Below are 14,943 nucleotides of genomic sequence, written 5' to 3'. Positions count from 1 at the left end.
GTACCAAGTTTCTGCATAAAAACCTTTCTGATTCTATTGGAATCTGAACATACCAGGACTCTATTCATCTCACATTCTTGAATACTAAGAGGCTCTCCGTATGCAGGGACTCTGTTTATGAATGGGCTCATCTTGGGCTAGCTCTCTGATCACAGTAGGGCTCTGAATATGCCAACCCTTTCATTATGCCAGGATATAACACTGCTCTCTTAATTTAGTGTCTGAGAAAGCATATTGGTAAATGTATTTTTGCATTCACTTGATTTCACTAAATGCTACTATAAATTAACTTAGGTTCTACTGGGGTATAGTGCCTAGATTGTCAAGTGGGGTTCGATGAGATTGTCTCCAGTCTGACATTCTCCACTTGACCACACTGTGAAATTATAGGGCAGATGACTTAATCTCACTGTTCCACATGTCCCTTTATTTCCATTATTGTGAGCACATCACATACTAAGTGCCGTATTAATGAATCATGTTTATGACTAGATCAACTGCAAAGTCTTGTCAAATTTGAGATGCTATGAGATACCTACATATTATGTGAACAACCAAAATGTCAACAAATTGTGGCTGTGTATAAGCAGTGCGCACATCCAAAATTTCTATTGTCCTGGATATCGAAAGTTCATGATGATGTGTCTAATTTAGACAGAATAGAGTGCTCAAGTGGTAGTACACCCAGCCACAGGGTGTGGTACGCTGTTAACCAAAAAGGTCACAGTCCATGTAGGAAAAGAAGAAAACCACGGCACATCACAGGATCAAGATGAGAACACTTTATTCCTTGGTAACAGATCAGGGCAGAAATCCTCTGGTGTCATAAAACGCACTAGATATGTGGTATGGGAACACTGTGCATTTTTCAAGTTTGTATAACAACAGCCGACACGTGTTTCGTCATCCTTGACTTTTTCAAGGCTGTAAACATATACAAATAGGATGTATCAATCACAAGACTTGACAATGAATCTCAGTCATATTGGATTATAGTGTTCAAATGTAAAAAACATCGTTGAAGTGAGTAAATTGGGATGAGAGGCCCAATATCAAGAGACATAGCATAAAGATTGAAAAAGATACCATCATCTACCCTTGTGTAGAAAGAACACGGTAGTGGGTGACAGGACGAGAAAAAACATGCAACTACCCGAGTGCATTAGAGAAATAGCACCAACGCAAAAGACCCTGCAGAAACCCATACATAAAGAGAAAATATTATTTATGGTGTACAACAACTAGTAATTGCCCCCAGGAATGAAAAGTAGAGTAAAGAAGGGAAGTGTGCGTCCAGAAAATGAAACGTTTAAAACGAGGAAAAATAAAATAAAAAAAAGGGCGTACCTTACTAGATATGAACTATGAGATTAAATTTGATAGGACTCCAAAATTTCAAGAATTGTACAGCAAAGTGTACAAATAGTAGCATGGAAGCATTCAAATAACATAGACCCTGGTAAGTCTGTAAGAAAAGAAAGAGGGTAAGGGGATAGGGTAAAAATCAAAAGAGTAATGACCGGAAAGTAATGTAAAAAAATGTAAAAAACTGGACCAGAAACACGAGTAGTGTTAAACGATAAATAGAGCATATATCTTGAAATGTAGCTCCACAGTTGTAAATGTACGAAAAATATGTGGGGGGGAAAAAAAAAAAACGAGGACTTGAACATGTAAACCCCTTTTAATTGTATTTAAACACCTATTTGCAAGCTGAACCAGCGCGTAAGATAAGAGAAAGGCTGGGAACTCTAGGTTACGGAGATCGCTCTCCGTCCAACCCCCGGGCGGGGACGAGCTAACCCCCCCCTTTTGGTTTCCTCTTTTTATCGTTCATCTCCCTAGCGCTCACAGCTTTCGTTTATTTTTTTGATCATTGTTTATTTCCAAATACGGCTGGGCGCATGGAGATTCCACTGCGTGGTCATACTCGTTTCTTTTTTACATAACTCCTTAGAGGGGATTTCCCCTTGCGTATTTATATCCCGTATGGCCGGATAATAGGGGGAGCGATCTCCGTAACCTAGAGTTCCCAGCCTTTCTCTTATCTTACGCGCTGGTTCAGCTTGCAAATAGGTGTTTAGATACAATTAAAAGGGGTTTACATGTTCAAGTCCTCGATTTTTTTTTTTTGATTTTTTTTTCCCCCACATATTTTTCGGACATTTACAACTGTGGAGCTACATTTCAAGATATATGCTCTATTTATCGTTTAACACTACTCGTGTTTCTGGTCCAGTTTTTTACATTTTTTTACATTACTTTCCGGTCATTAGTCTTTTGATTTTTACCCTATCCCCTTACCCTCTTTCTTTTCTTACAGACTTACCAGGGTCTATGTCATTTGAATGCTTCCATGCTACTATTTGTACACTTTGCTGTACAATTCTTGAAATTTTGGAGTCCTATCAAATTTAATCTCATAGTTCATATCTAGTAAGGTACGCCCTTTTTTTCATTTTACTTTTCCTCGTTTTAAACGTTTCATTTTCTGGACGCACACTTCCCTTCTTTACTCTACTTTTCATTCCTGGGGGCAATTACTAGTTGTTGTACACCATAAATAATATTTTCTCTTTATGCATGGGTTTCTACAGGGTCTTTTGCGTTGGTGCTATTTCTCTTATGCACTCGGGTAGTTGCATGTTTTTTCTCGTCCTGTCACCCACTACCGTGTTCTTTCTTACAAGGGTAGATGATGGTATCTTTTTCAATCTTTATGCTATGTCTCTTGATATTGGGCCTCTCATCCCAATTTACTCACTTCAACGATGTTTTTTACATTTGAACACTATAATCCAATATGACTGAGATTCATTGTCAAGTCTTGTGATTGATACATCCTATTTGTATATGTTTACAGCCTTGAAAAAGTCAAGGATGACGAAACACGTGTCGGCTGTTGTTATACAAACTTGAAAAATGCACAGTGTTCCCATACCACATATCTAGTGCGTTTTATGACACCAGAGGATTTCTGCCCTGATCTGTTACCAAGGAATAAAGTGTTCTCATCTTGATCCTGTGATGTGCCGTGGTTTTCTTCTTTAGAAACCTACATATGTAAGTCTGGTTTACATATTGAAAAGTTATTTCACATAGAAAAGGATATACCACATGAAGCTTTTTGTGTGAGCAAATCTACTCATAGGTGCTAGAAGATGGCAGGAAGTGATCGTTCCAGGGCTGGAATGTCCTGTGAGTCTGTGCCCACCTTCAAACTTACAAGTGTATGGTTATTCACAAGCTCTTCCAAACCCCTTCACACTATTAAAAAGATGAGAAATGTACTCCTGACCAGGGCAGGAGTAAAACTTTTCCCAGGGTGGGAAGGGATTTTCTCCATGGGTCTACAAAATGTTTGCTGGGGGGATAAAGAATTAAGAATTTTAACAAGAGAATTTACAGGTTTTCTTTGCAGATTTTCACATAAACAAATATGGAGTCACACACTTTTGATAGTAGTACACCTGGAAATCTACAGCTGTAAACCTTTCCTAATCTCTGAAAGCCATAACTGTACCAATGTAAATCCTAGACCTGCAGGGGTGCTCTGTCATGATTTGGAGGGGTTCCATTTTGGTTTTTACACTGATTTCCAAACAGTACTTTTTTAATATGGGTATGCATTAAACGTATTTACTTCATGATGCTTTAGAAAAATGATATTTAAAGTTGCCTTTGTGTATGCATTATGGTTTAGTAAAACTGTATGTGGCCTTCGCCCATTTTTCAAGGTGAAGATATTGTTTGAGTACATTTCATTTTAAAGGCAAACAGATTGCATAGCAGTTCAACAAAACTTTGTGGCAGTGTTTTCAAGTTGTATTTTTTTGGTCTGTTTACTTTAAAAATAAAATCAGCTATTTTGCTTCCATTCTTCTTCGTGTATTTGCATATAATAAAAAGAGAACTCTGGGGAGCTTTATAAATAGGCACGAATTGTGATATTAAAGATGAATTGGTCATGACAATGGGGTTTTAAATGCAATCACTGGAAAGAAACATTATCTTCATGGGCTTTCTGATCAACCTCACACCACTGCACTGCATAATGCAAAAGGGAACCAAAGAGTGGAGAGGAGGTTCCTGGGAACTTTAAATGTACAATTTTCTTTGAAGCTGTGGCCAGCGTGAAAACAAATTGTAGCTGAGCGCCTGTGATCGTACATTATTACACCTCAGACATCGTGTGTTTCATCATTTGTGTTCTTCTGTGTTCTCCCAAAGTCCGTGTGTGGTGTGGGTGAGATGGTCAGGGGGTTGTTGTGCTGGAATAACCACGTTGATGAGTGTGAAACTGTTGCTGACAGCGAGGGAGTAAATGCGGACTCACATTCAGGTAAGGTTTCGTGATTGTCATGCACAAAGTTGTTTTATCATGCTTTGTCTGCCTTGTTTGGTGGTGTGCTGTAATCATCTTTGTGTGGGTGTGCATACGTGTTTGTTTTTGAAGTGGAAAGTATGTTGTGACTTGTGGACTTGGAATATATTGATGTCATTAGGCTGATTCTCTTGGGACTTCTTTCAGTGACAGTCGAAAAGTGCCTGTCAGGATCAGGGTAGATTGGGTGCACTTTATTTTAGTTCGTGCCTTCAATAAGCAGAGTGATGCAACCTGGCAAGGTCTCTTTCTTATCAGAACCCCACTTCTAACATTCTGAGGCTGACAAAAGCGAATCACGGGAGAAAACCTGGTGGTTCAGTGCTGAGAAAGACTAGACGGGGCTCATGTGTCATTCCACCCTCGCAGGGAGTGTAATACATTTTGTACCGTGCAAAACTGCTTTTTGGCTGGGAACTGAAGACACGAATACAGTTAATTTGTATATGTGTCCCATGGGTGATGTGTACAAGCACCTGAAAATACATACAATACGTTAGAAAAACATAAGCTATGTATTACGTGTTTACAGTGCAGTGGGGCGGTTGTGCAAATTTAGAACGTTGGTGAGATCAGCGTTCTCGTACGGATGACGTGAAAACTAGCGACATGAAGCTAACAGTTCTTACAGAGGCGTTTTTTTCAGGTCACGGCGACTGCTGAATATACACGTATGTTTCTCATGTTGTTAACGTGTCGAAAAATCAGCCAAGCAGAAATGAATAAATAGTTGTTTCTGAATGCTGTGCCTATTGGAATGCGTAGTATTGCGGGAATGCTCCAGTAGCCCCGCGGCTTTCGACCTTGTATCAAAAGCCATATAATGATTCAATCGGGGCTTTTAAGGAGTTTTAAATGCAGTCGACATTGGGGAACAGCATCGGAGGATGATGTAAGAGGAACGTCAGCGCCCATCTCTTCGGTGGGAATCCATTTACTATTCTCTTTATTGCAGGTCTTGGATTGTCTTATTTTGGCGGGAAAGGGGAGGGTGGGAGAGAAGAGAGGGGGCGCTCTTTGTTGCCGTCTCGAGAGCAGCCGGCTTCAAAGGCTGAAATTAATGGCGAACAAAATTGGCGCGAGCCCCGGCCATCCCATGCGGGGCCAACCCTTCGAGGGGTATCATTAAGTGAAGAGATAAAGAAAGCAGATCTTCGGTCGGAGGGGAGAAAGTACCCGTTCTGGGGGTGAGAAATAAAATAAAAAAAAACCTCATCCGATAATGACCTCCGTGATTGGCTTCTTTATTCACGAAATTGTGTGCGTTCCACAGAACCAGTAGGAGAAAAAATAAGATAGAATGAAAAAGCAACTGTCTCTCTCGCTCCCTCTCTCTCACTTCTTTTCTTTAAACCTGTCAGATCATTTCAGTATTTCAAATCCTAGGAAAACAGCCTGCCTGCTGCTGTATTTGAAGTTGTAATGGTGTCAAAAAGTCACGACTGACTGACAGCCTTCTGTCCCACAGGAGCTCATTAAATCATAAAAACTTGACAAGGAAATAATTGAGCATCATTGGCAACTTGGCGCCTGTTTAGACGTTCCCATTTTCTTTCATTATTAGTCCCCACCATTACGTCCATTAACAAATTACATTAAATTACAGTTAAAGCCTAATGATTTGTTTATCGCTTTTTTTTCGCCCTTCGTTTTATTATTTAAACATTAGCTGCGTCATGTGATACCTCCGCAGCCGCATGCTATCATCCGAGTGAATATTTTTTTCATACTCCACTCTGAGCTCTGGGTATAGTCGGAATACGGAATGGATTATTCATTACCCTCCTCCTCGCCACTGATTTGATTTCATGTAGCGTCTTCTGTAGAGAAAGATGAAAACTTGTCAAAAACAGGTTACGTCTTATTCTAAGGGGCAACAATAGCAGCAGGTACAGGTCGACTTTAATATTTAATTAAGGTTGATGGTAGCCCCTTTTAAATGACTTTACAGCCGAGTATGTCGGAGGAAAATAATTGTACTTAATTTGCAACCCGAGCAGCGGCCATTCATCCTGCAACTCCTAGCAAACGAGTAATTTTAAATAATGACATTTCTGATCATAAAATATTAAAATGTATTTTTTACAGTGTCATGTGTTAGACATCTCCCGCTCATTTATGAAAAAAAACAGGTTATCCCCAAAAAAGTGCCCCATTTCACATGTGAACACGTTCATGTTATTCGTAAGATATTTTGTGAAAATAGGATGCTCATTGCAAACCCACACACATGCTTGTGTGCTCAGATGCAATTTCTATCACATTTGTAATACCGATTTTAGAGATGAACAAAGTTGGTATGAGAGACTGACAGACATGAAAAAACGACATAAAACATAAAAATATATACACCTCAAATGTCTTCTTAGTTAAAACTTCCATTGCATCAGATTATCGATTTCAAATTTGTTTTCCTATTTTGCAGAACTCAGATATCTGTGCTTACATTTGACAATTATCTGCTGTATACCCTGAATGAATTTTATGGCAAGACCGGAGGCTCCTATTATGCGTTTCTTTTCTTACTTTATTAAATAGCAGCAGTCAAGAAACTACAGTTCTTATAAGGCAAAGTGAAAAGAGCCAATGGAAATGAAAAGGTGTACAACTACAATAAACCAATAAACATGCACATTATGTATTAGGACATCACTTGACTGCGAACAGCCCTCTTTTCTTGCTGCTCGCAGTCAAGTTAAGTACCTTGAATATTTGTTCCATTTTATATATCTTTGTGGTTTGTTAAAATTTATTATGTGTATAGTGTTTCACTTTTATTAACTTCTTATTCTGTTTATGAGTGTTCAGGTTTTCCTTTCCAGGCGGCAGGTTGCCGCAATTCCAACTCAAGCGCCGCTCCGCAAGCTCACTTTTTTCCCCGGTAACGTTTCCTCAGACGACACGCGTTCTTTTTCAGCGCGTCTGAGGAAACGCTGTCACAGATCCATAATGCGCTCGAGCAACGGACGTTTCTGTCGCTCGGCGCGTACATTTTCAACCTCAGCCTTGATTTATAGAGGAATTTAGCATTACCTTGACCTCCCGTTCCGGCGCATTGCTGCGACCGTTTCCAGCATACGCCGGCAGAATCAACGAAGAATTTTCTCTGAGGCTACTTCCTCATTCCTGCCTGCCCACATCTCCGGATCCTGTTGTGTGGAGAAGGCTGGTAGTTACACGCCCACAGGTGGGGTTTGCTTCTCCTAGAACTATTAACCCCTGGTTTGCTGTTTTTTTCATTATGGAGAGAGATATTTCTCCTTCCAGGCAGGCTAATTTGGATGATGTGAATGATATCAGACAGGAATTGAATTCTTTTATAAAATCCTCTGTACAACAGGCTGTTGCTACATCTATAAACAAATTATCCAAGAACCTAGAGACTTCCTTTGCAAATATGATATCCAAGACTTTATAGGCCCAGGCTGCGGGGGAATGCAGTCAGCGCCTGTCCCTTTCTACTCATAAGAAATCTCAGAAATTGGCGCAAAAGGAAAGTGAGGTTTCCTCACATATTGCGGAGGTTGCGGTTCCTCAAAAGGCTCCCTCCAAGGAGTATAAAAATGTGGAGAATACTCAGTCATCCTTGAAACATAAAGGCAAGTCAAAAAATATTGTAACCCCTTTAATAATTTCTTCTATTCAAGATACGGATGATGACATGCCTGATGCGGATTCAGACTCTTTTGTTTCTGATAATGATGACAATAATTCCCTTTCTCCTCCTCCTTCCAAAAAACCTAAATTATCTTCAATAGATAATTCCAAGTCCCGTCCATTGTTGGATCCTGAGGGTTTACCAATGTTTGACCCTTCTCTAATTCTCCACCCTAATTCCACTGAGCGGGCCCCTGCAGATTATGTAGCCGAATATATTTCAGCTAAGATAAATTGTCCTTTAGAGAAGCAAACCAGAGCGAAGCTCAAATCTGAATGCCCTCGCCCTTCCCTTCCTCACAAGTCCTCTTTAACTACAACGATTGACCAACCCTTACTCACCTTTTTTACAAAACTTGGCAAAAACCCCGCAAGGGAGTTGACAAGGCGTGGTCTGGCTGCAAAAACTATTAGATATCCTTGGTCCTCTTTCCCGTATTTTTGACATTGCTGAAGCGGCCAGGCTGGATGGTTCTTTTATCGACCTGGAAGAACTTTCACTGTGGGTACAACGCTCTGTCTGTCTCCTGGGGAATGCCAATGCGGCCTTAACTCATGAACGCAGAAAGGGGCTTTTATTAAAACTTGACCCCAAACTGGTTAACTTGGCAACTGTTCAACCGAACTTTCACACCGAAGGCTTATTGTTTGGAGAATCCTTCATTAAGGATCTAGGAAAATACGTAGCAACCTTCACATCGTTGGATAAAGCTCAACAGTCTCTGAAGAAGATGTTTAGCCAGCGTGTTTTTGGCAGGGCCGGCAGAGGGAGGAACCGCTTTGCTGGCCGCACCTTCCATAACCAAGGTTCCAGAGCCTTCAATAGCGCATCTTACCAAGACTACAGACTGCAGTTTTACCCTCGGAGAGGCAGAGGGTTCCGCTCCAGAGGCTACAGGGGTGCCAGATCCTCCAACCAGACAGGTAAGCCTTTCTTATGGTCATGTCCCTATCAGTGGGCGTCTTCACCATTTTCTTCCAAAATGGTTGGAAATTACATCAGATCCTTGGGTTCTCAATACTGTTCAAGGTTACACCATCAAACTTTATTCTACCCCAGTTCAACCTCGTCCTCCTCCTATTCCACATTTCTCTTCAGAAATGTCAGACCTGATTTCAACAGAAGTCCAGTCCCTTATTCAGAAAAAGGCCATCACTCTTACCAGTCCAGATCCAACAGGTTTTCTCAGCTCCATTTTTCTTGTTCAAAAGAAAAACAAGAAGAAGCGTCCCGTTATAAATCTCAAGCATTTCAATAATTTTGCAGTCTACCAACATTTCAAAATGGAAACCATCCTCCACCTCAGAGACATTCTTCTTCAAAACGATTGGATGGTACGTCTGGACCTTCAAGATGCCTACCTGGTCATTCCAATTCATCCAGATTCCAGGAAGTTTCTTCAATTTCAGTGGCTAGACCATCTCTATCACTTTACCTCTCTACCCTTCGGTCTCTCTTCTGCCCCTTGGTGTTTCACCAAGCTCATGAAACCCGTTGTGGCTTTTCTCAGAGCTCAAGATGTGAGGCTCCTCATATATCTGGACGACATCCTCATAATGAACCAATCGCCTCAGTTGCTTTTGTCCCACTTAGCTCTCATGTGTTCCCTTCTACCAGACCTAGGCTTTATCATCAACAGCGAGAAGTCTCTTCTCACTCCGACTCAGGTTATAGAATTTTTAGGTTTTCAAATAAACTCGGTCTTAGCCATTGTTCTTCTTCCTTCCTCAAAGATCAAATCGATCAAGTCAGAGATTTTACAGGTCCTACGCGACTCTCTAATTTCTCTAAGATCACTGGCCCGGATGTTGTGTCTTCTCTCTTCCTCCATTCAAGCGATCTTCCCAGGTCCCCTCCATTACAGAGCTCTTCAAAGACTAAAGATCCGTCACCTCAGGAAAGGTCTTTCTTATTCAGACACCATTCCTCTAGATCACGATTCTCGCACAGAACTTCAATGGTGGATAGACCATTTAGAGGCATGGAACGGAAGAACTATCTTGCATCAGCCCCAGATCTTGTGTTAGAATTAGATGCAAGCCGTTCAGGTTGGGGGGCCCATTGTGGACCAATCTCGACTGGATGTTCATGGTCCTTAGAGGAGTCCAAATTGCATATCAATTGTTTAGAGATGCTTGCCGGCTCCTTTGCAATCAGAAGCCTGGCAAAGAACAGAGTGCTTTGCGCTATTCTACTCAGAATGGACAATATTTCGGCAGTAAGATATATAAATCACCTCGGAGGCACAAAATCCAAACCTTTAGCGGAATTAGCCAAGAGCTTTTGGGAATTTTGCCTTTCAAACCATCTTTCGGTTCATGCAGAATATCTTCCAGGAACTCTGAATTCCACCGCAGTTTGGCACTCACGTTATCTCCGAGACTCCAGCGACTCGAAACTTCGTCCCAACATTTTTCAACAAATTCAGAATATGTGGGGTCCATTTCAGATCGATCTATTTGCCTCCCGTCTCAACACTCAACTCCCCTTATTCTTCAGTTGGCATCCGGATCCATTAGCATTAGCATCCAATGCTTTCTTTCAGGATTGGTGAGGTTCTTTGAACTATGCCTTCCCTCTTTTTCTCATGATCAGCAGGGTACTGGCTCAGATCAGGCGTCAGCAAGGCTCTGTGATTCTCATAACACCCTTTTGGCAGTCCCAAATTTGGTTCCCAACTCTTTTGGAACTGGCAATAGATGTTCCTTGCCTCCCTCCATCCTTCCCAAATCTTTTGACAGATCCCATGCATCGTCCTCACCCTCTCATCTTGGGCAACCTGCTTACCCTTTCACATGGAAGATTTCGGGTATTCCCAATCTTGCCCTTTCATTTCGACAGAAGCTTCCCAATATTTATCACAATCCTGGGCTCCGGGCACCAAGAAAGCATACAAATCTGCATGGTCCTTATGGCATAGCTGGTGTTTGGGAAAACATATTGATTCCTCTTCAGCAGATGTGATCTTTATTGCAAATTTTTTGGCGGCTGAATGCTAGTAAAGGCAAAGCTTTTCGTACCATTAACTTATATAGGTCTGCGATCTCTTCTAATCACATCTATGTTAATGGAAAGCCAGTCGGGGATACTTCCATGTTTGGTGCGCATTCCTCTAGGGGAGCTATGGCTTCTAAAGCCTTTTGGGCGGGGTCTCGCCTCGAGGATATTCTTAAATCTGCAGATTGGTCTAACGATAATGTTTTTAGAGTTTTTTATTGCAAACCTGTTGATAATGTATCATTGAATGTAATTAATATGCTTTGAACTCGCATAAAAGGAGCCTCCGGTCTTGCCATAAAATGTAGATTTTCCTAGTTTTTTGACGGAAAGTCTTAATTTTATTAAAGACACGGAGGCAAGTATTATCCCTCCACTTTGATGTAACTCTTGTTATCTCCCCCCCCCCTTGTTCTAGCCTCAGCACCGGCGATACCACCACCATCATCATAGGACTTCAGATGCCTCCTGGCGCTCCAGTCTCCTATCTTCGCTCTCTCCCACTAGAGTTCTTCGATGCATGGATCCTTCTCCCACCGACCATTCTCTATATTCTGGAGTATTGAACTTTTGTTCTGAACTGTTGGCCTGTATTCTGGCTCTACTTATTATTTTTGCCATTTTTCCTTTGTTTAATTCTGACTGATTTCTCGCAAGAAAAGAGGGCTGTTCGCAGTCAAGTGATGTCATAATACCCTATGTGCATGTTTATTGTAGTTGTACACCTTTTCGTTCCCATTGGCTCTTTTCACTTTGCCCTATGGGAACTGTAGCTTCTTGACTGCTGCTATTTAATAAAGTAAGAAAAGAAACGCATAATACTCGCCTCCGTGTCTTTAATAAAATTAAGACTTTCCGTCAAAAAACTAGGAAAATCTACATTATACCACCTGATTATAGATGAAGATTAGACAGGCGTGTATTCCAATATATTGGATTATCCATTATGTGATGATTTCTAGAATGAAGAAATACAAAATGATTTTCACATGTCCCTGAATATTCCAACAGGCAAATCTATGAGCATACACGCTTTTGAACACGCAGGAAGACCAGTTTCATTTTGCAAGGGAAATATAAAATACCAGGGCTTGAATAAGATGAAGCATGTTCTAAATAACAACACTTTGGCCCTTATTTATACTTTTTTAGCGCCGCTTTTTGACGCAAAAACTGCGCAAACATACAAAATACAATTGTATTTTGTAAGTTTGCACCATTTTTACGTCAAAAAAGCAGCGCAAATGCGGCGCTAAAGAAGTATAAATATGGGCCTTTATGCCTCCCTATTATGCTGGAAGAAAACCTGAAGGCCTTTAGGCAACATTATGTTACTTAAGGAGGATATTGTACCTCTTGTGAGGTGATTTGTTCCTTTTGGGAGAAGCTAACCCTTGTTAGAATAAATCTAGTGACTGGGGGGCTTTTACATATCATTATCACAAAAGTGTAAATTACAAATGTACTGAAGCTACAGACGAATTGGAAGACTTGCTGATTCTGATTGAATTCCAGTGGATATGTATAAGCTTAGTGGGGGCCCTGACAAAAGTATTTGTTAAATATTGCGTCCCAGAAAGGGATTATCTCTTCCTGTGGACACCTGGCTGAATTAACTATATTCAATTAACTAGGGAAAGGGCCATAGAATATGACCGTCATATTGTCCCATGTCCCTCCTAAACAGTAATATGAAGATGTGCAAAAGCAGTGAAACATGGTCATTGGAATTTTTGGGGTAGAATTGTGGCTTGCTTTAAATTCTCAGGAAGATTCGTCAAGCAAACTAGAACTTTATACAATGCATCACTGGCTAGGCTATTTATTGTGAGTTAACTTAAATTTCATTGACGTTTCATGTATCAGGCAAGGATATCCTTTTTCAATATCCCCCTTTGCCTTTGTAATCAAACCTCTAGGTATGATATGAGGATTCCTCCCTTTATTTACTAACAAATGAAATCGGAAATTTGACTACACTGAGGACTTTTGCGCTTCAGTGGCAATGTCATTCATTAATCAATGTTCTACCCAACTTTACTATGATACATTAAAGACCATGCAGTGGAATACTGCTGTTGGTCTCCAGACCCCCAGAAATAAGTTCTATCTAGTATCTGGGAGTGAGCTTTACAGAAACGCTGCAAGATTTGAGAGGTTTAACGTCTTCAAATCTTGACTATATTTTGTCAGCAACAAAGTTATTATTATTATTTTTTTTAGAAAAGTTAATTGCCTAGTAAAATTTGTCTGTGTGGGTGGTATCTCTTAAATAATCTCCATGATAGTCATAATAACAGTAGCACCCAGCTGCAGATTCGGGGACTGTTCTCCTCAAGAATAGATGAGGCAATATGTCCTTAAACTCAATATTTTAAAACAGAATTTGAAAACTCAATAGAAAAGTTTTAAGAATAGACACAAAAAGTGAGTATGAGGTTAGAAATTTGGAAAACCATCAAGGTTTATTACAATTATTAAAGTGCAATACAGAAGACAAAAGTAACTTTTAAACCTAGTCCAGAGTGTGCAGCAAATCATTCCTAGCAGAGACCCAAAAGATTTTGGCACCCCTCAAATTAGGGGTTTACAGAGCCAATTAAACTGTAGAAAATAATGGAAAATGCAATGGCAGCATGGTACAAGCAAAAGTATTGACAATTAAGAAATCACATTTCAAAATATCATATTACTCTACTATCCTATCACTATCCCACTACATGAATGCTGATTTACTCCTTCTAACCAAATGTCATCCAGAGCTGTCAGAATTAACTAGTTACATAACCAATAAACAGAATCATGAATGAATATATTGTAGGAAAAAGTAGGAAAAGGTTTGGGAAGTGTCTTAAGGCTTCTTCCTGAGAATTCTGTGAGAACAACATACCATACAAAATAAACAGTACACATTCTGCCGCATGTTATGTCAATGAGACATATAAAAACACTATGAATATTATAAAGTCGGCAGCCATGTTTTGTTACAAAAATGGATTTGAGGCCTACTTAACATTAGGCCATAGAAACATATTGAAGTTTTTTCATTCCATTTGCTGCTCCAAATACAAAGCACATTTGTATTTCCAATTAAAGAACACTCCAACACTTTCTTGTTGAGAAACTCCTCGTAAACAAACACCACTCACTTCTTTTGACAGTGAAATCTTCAAGGGTATCCAGGAAAAAACTTTGTAGGTCTGTATAAAAAGAGGATGTGCACTGCTGATGTAAGGTTACATTACTGGGCTTCCCTGTTAAAGAAAATGAGGGCCTGTTAAGTGGTAATACATAACCAATCAGATCATATTCCTATTGATCAATTAATTCTGTCAACCCATCAATATTTTCTGTGTGCTTTTAAAAAAAAAGATTAGGCTACACATTATGGAAGAATGGATAAAGAAGTTAAGTGAAATTTCTAGAGAAGTTAATATGCCTAAATGGATTAATTTCATGTCCACGTTGCATGCGATAGATTTTGGGTTAGGCCTCTTTGACTGACTTGAACTGCCATTAAAAGAGCAGGATTAGACCTGTTAAGAGATCTGTTTTCACGATAGGGGAAGCAAAGTTGATTTCCTGAACTCATGGTTTAAATCTACACATCTAAAGGGATTAGAGAAGAAGATAAAGCACATGGTTTGGAATAGAAAAAGAAGGTCAGTTGGAAGGAATATTGAAATTGCTCAAAGGTGACAAGATCGTGATGTCGAACATTTACACCACTTTAATGGAACAATTTTAACACTTTCCCATTGGCCAAGATAAGCAGGAGGTGGACATGAGGCTAGATGAATACTGATGTTGCATGATTTGTTGATGTTCATACGTTGCTGAGTTTGGCAAGCTACATTAATCACCAGTACATTAGTTCTCTTCCATCCGTATTTTACTGCTTCCA

At 40.1% G+C, this 14,943-nt stretch overlaps 1 long non-coding RNA gene across 2 annotated transcripts in view; it reads right to left on the bottom strand.

The window, feature by feature from the left end:
- Positions 1 to 5,673: 5,673 nt before the first annotated feature.
- The window catches only part of LOC138300246 (uncharacterized), a 686,960-nt gene continuing 677,690 nt past the window's right edge, over positions 5,674 to 14,943 (bottom strand). For both annotated transcript variants that reach the window (XR_011204895.1, XR_011204894.1), the window contains exon 5: positions 5,674 to 6,204. This is a non-coding gene — a long non-coding RNA (uncharacterized lncRNA). The remainder of the gene's footprint in view (positions 6,205 to 14,943) is intronic.

This window comes from Pleurodeles waltl, chromosome 6 (assembly GCF_031143425.1).
Source record: "Pleurodeles waltl isolate 20211129_DDA chromosome 6, aPleWal1.hap1.20221129, whole genome shotgun sequence".
Lineage (NCBI taxonomy): Eukaryota > Metazoa > Chordata > Amphibia > Caudata > Salamandridae > Pleurodeles > Pleurodeles waltl.
This window is presented reverse-complemented; position numbering and strand designations above follow the sequence as displayed.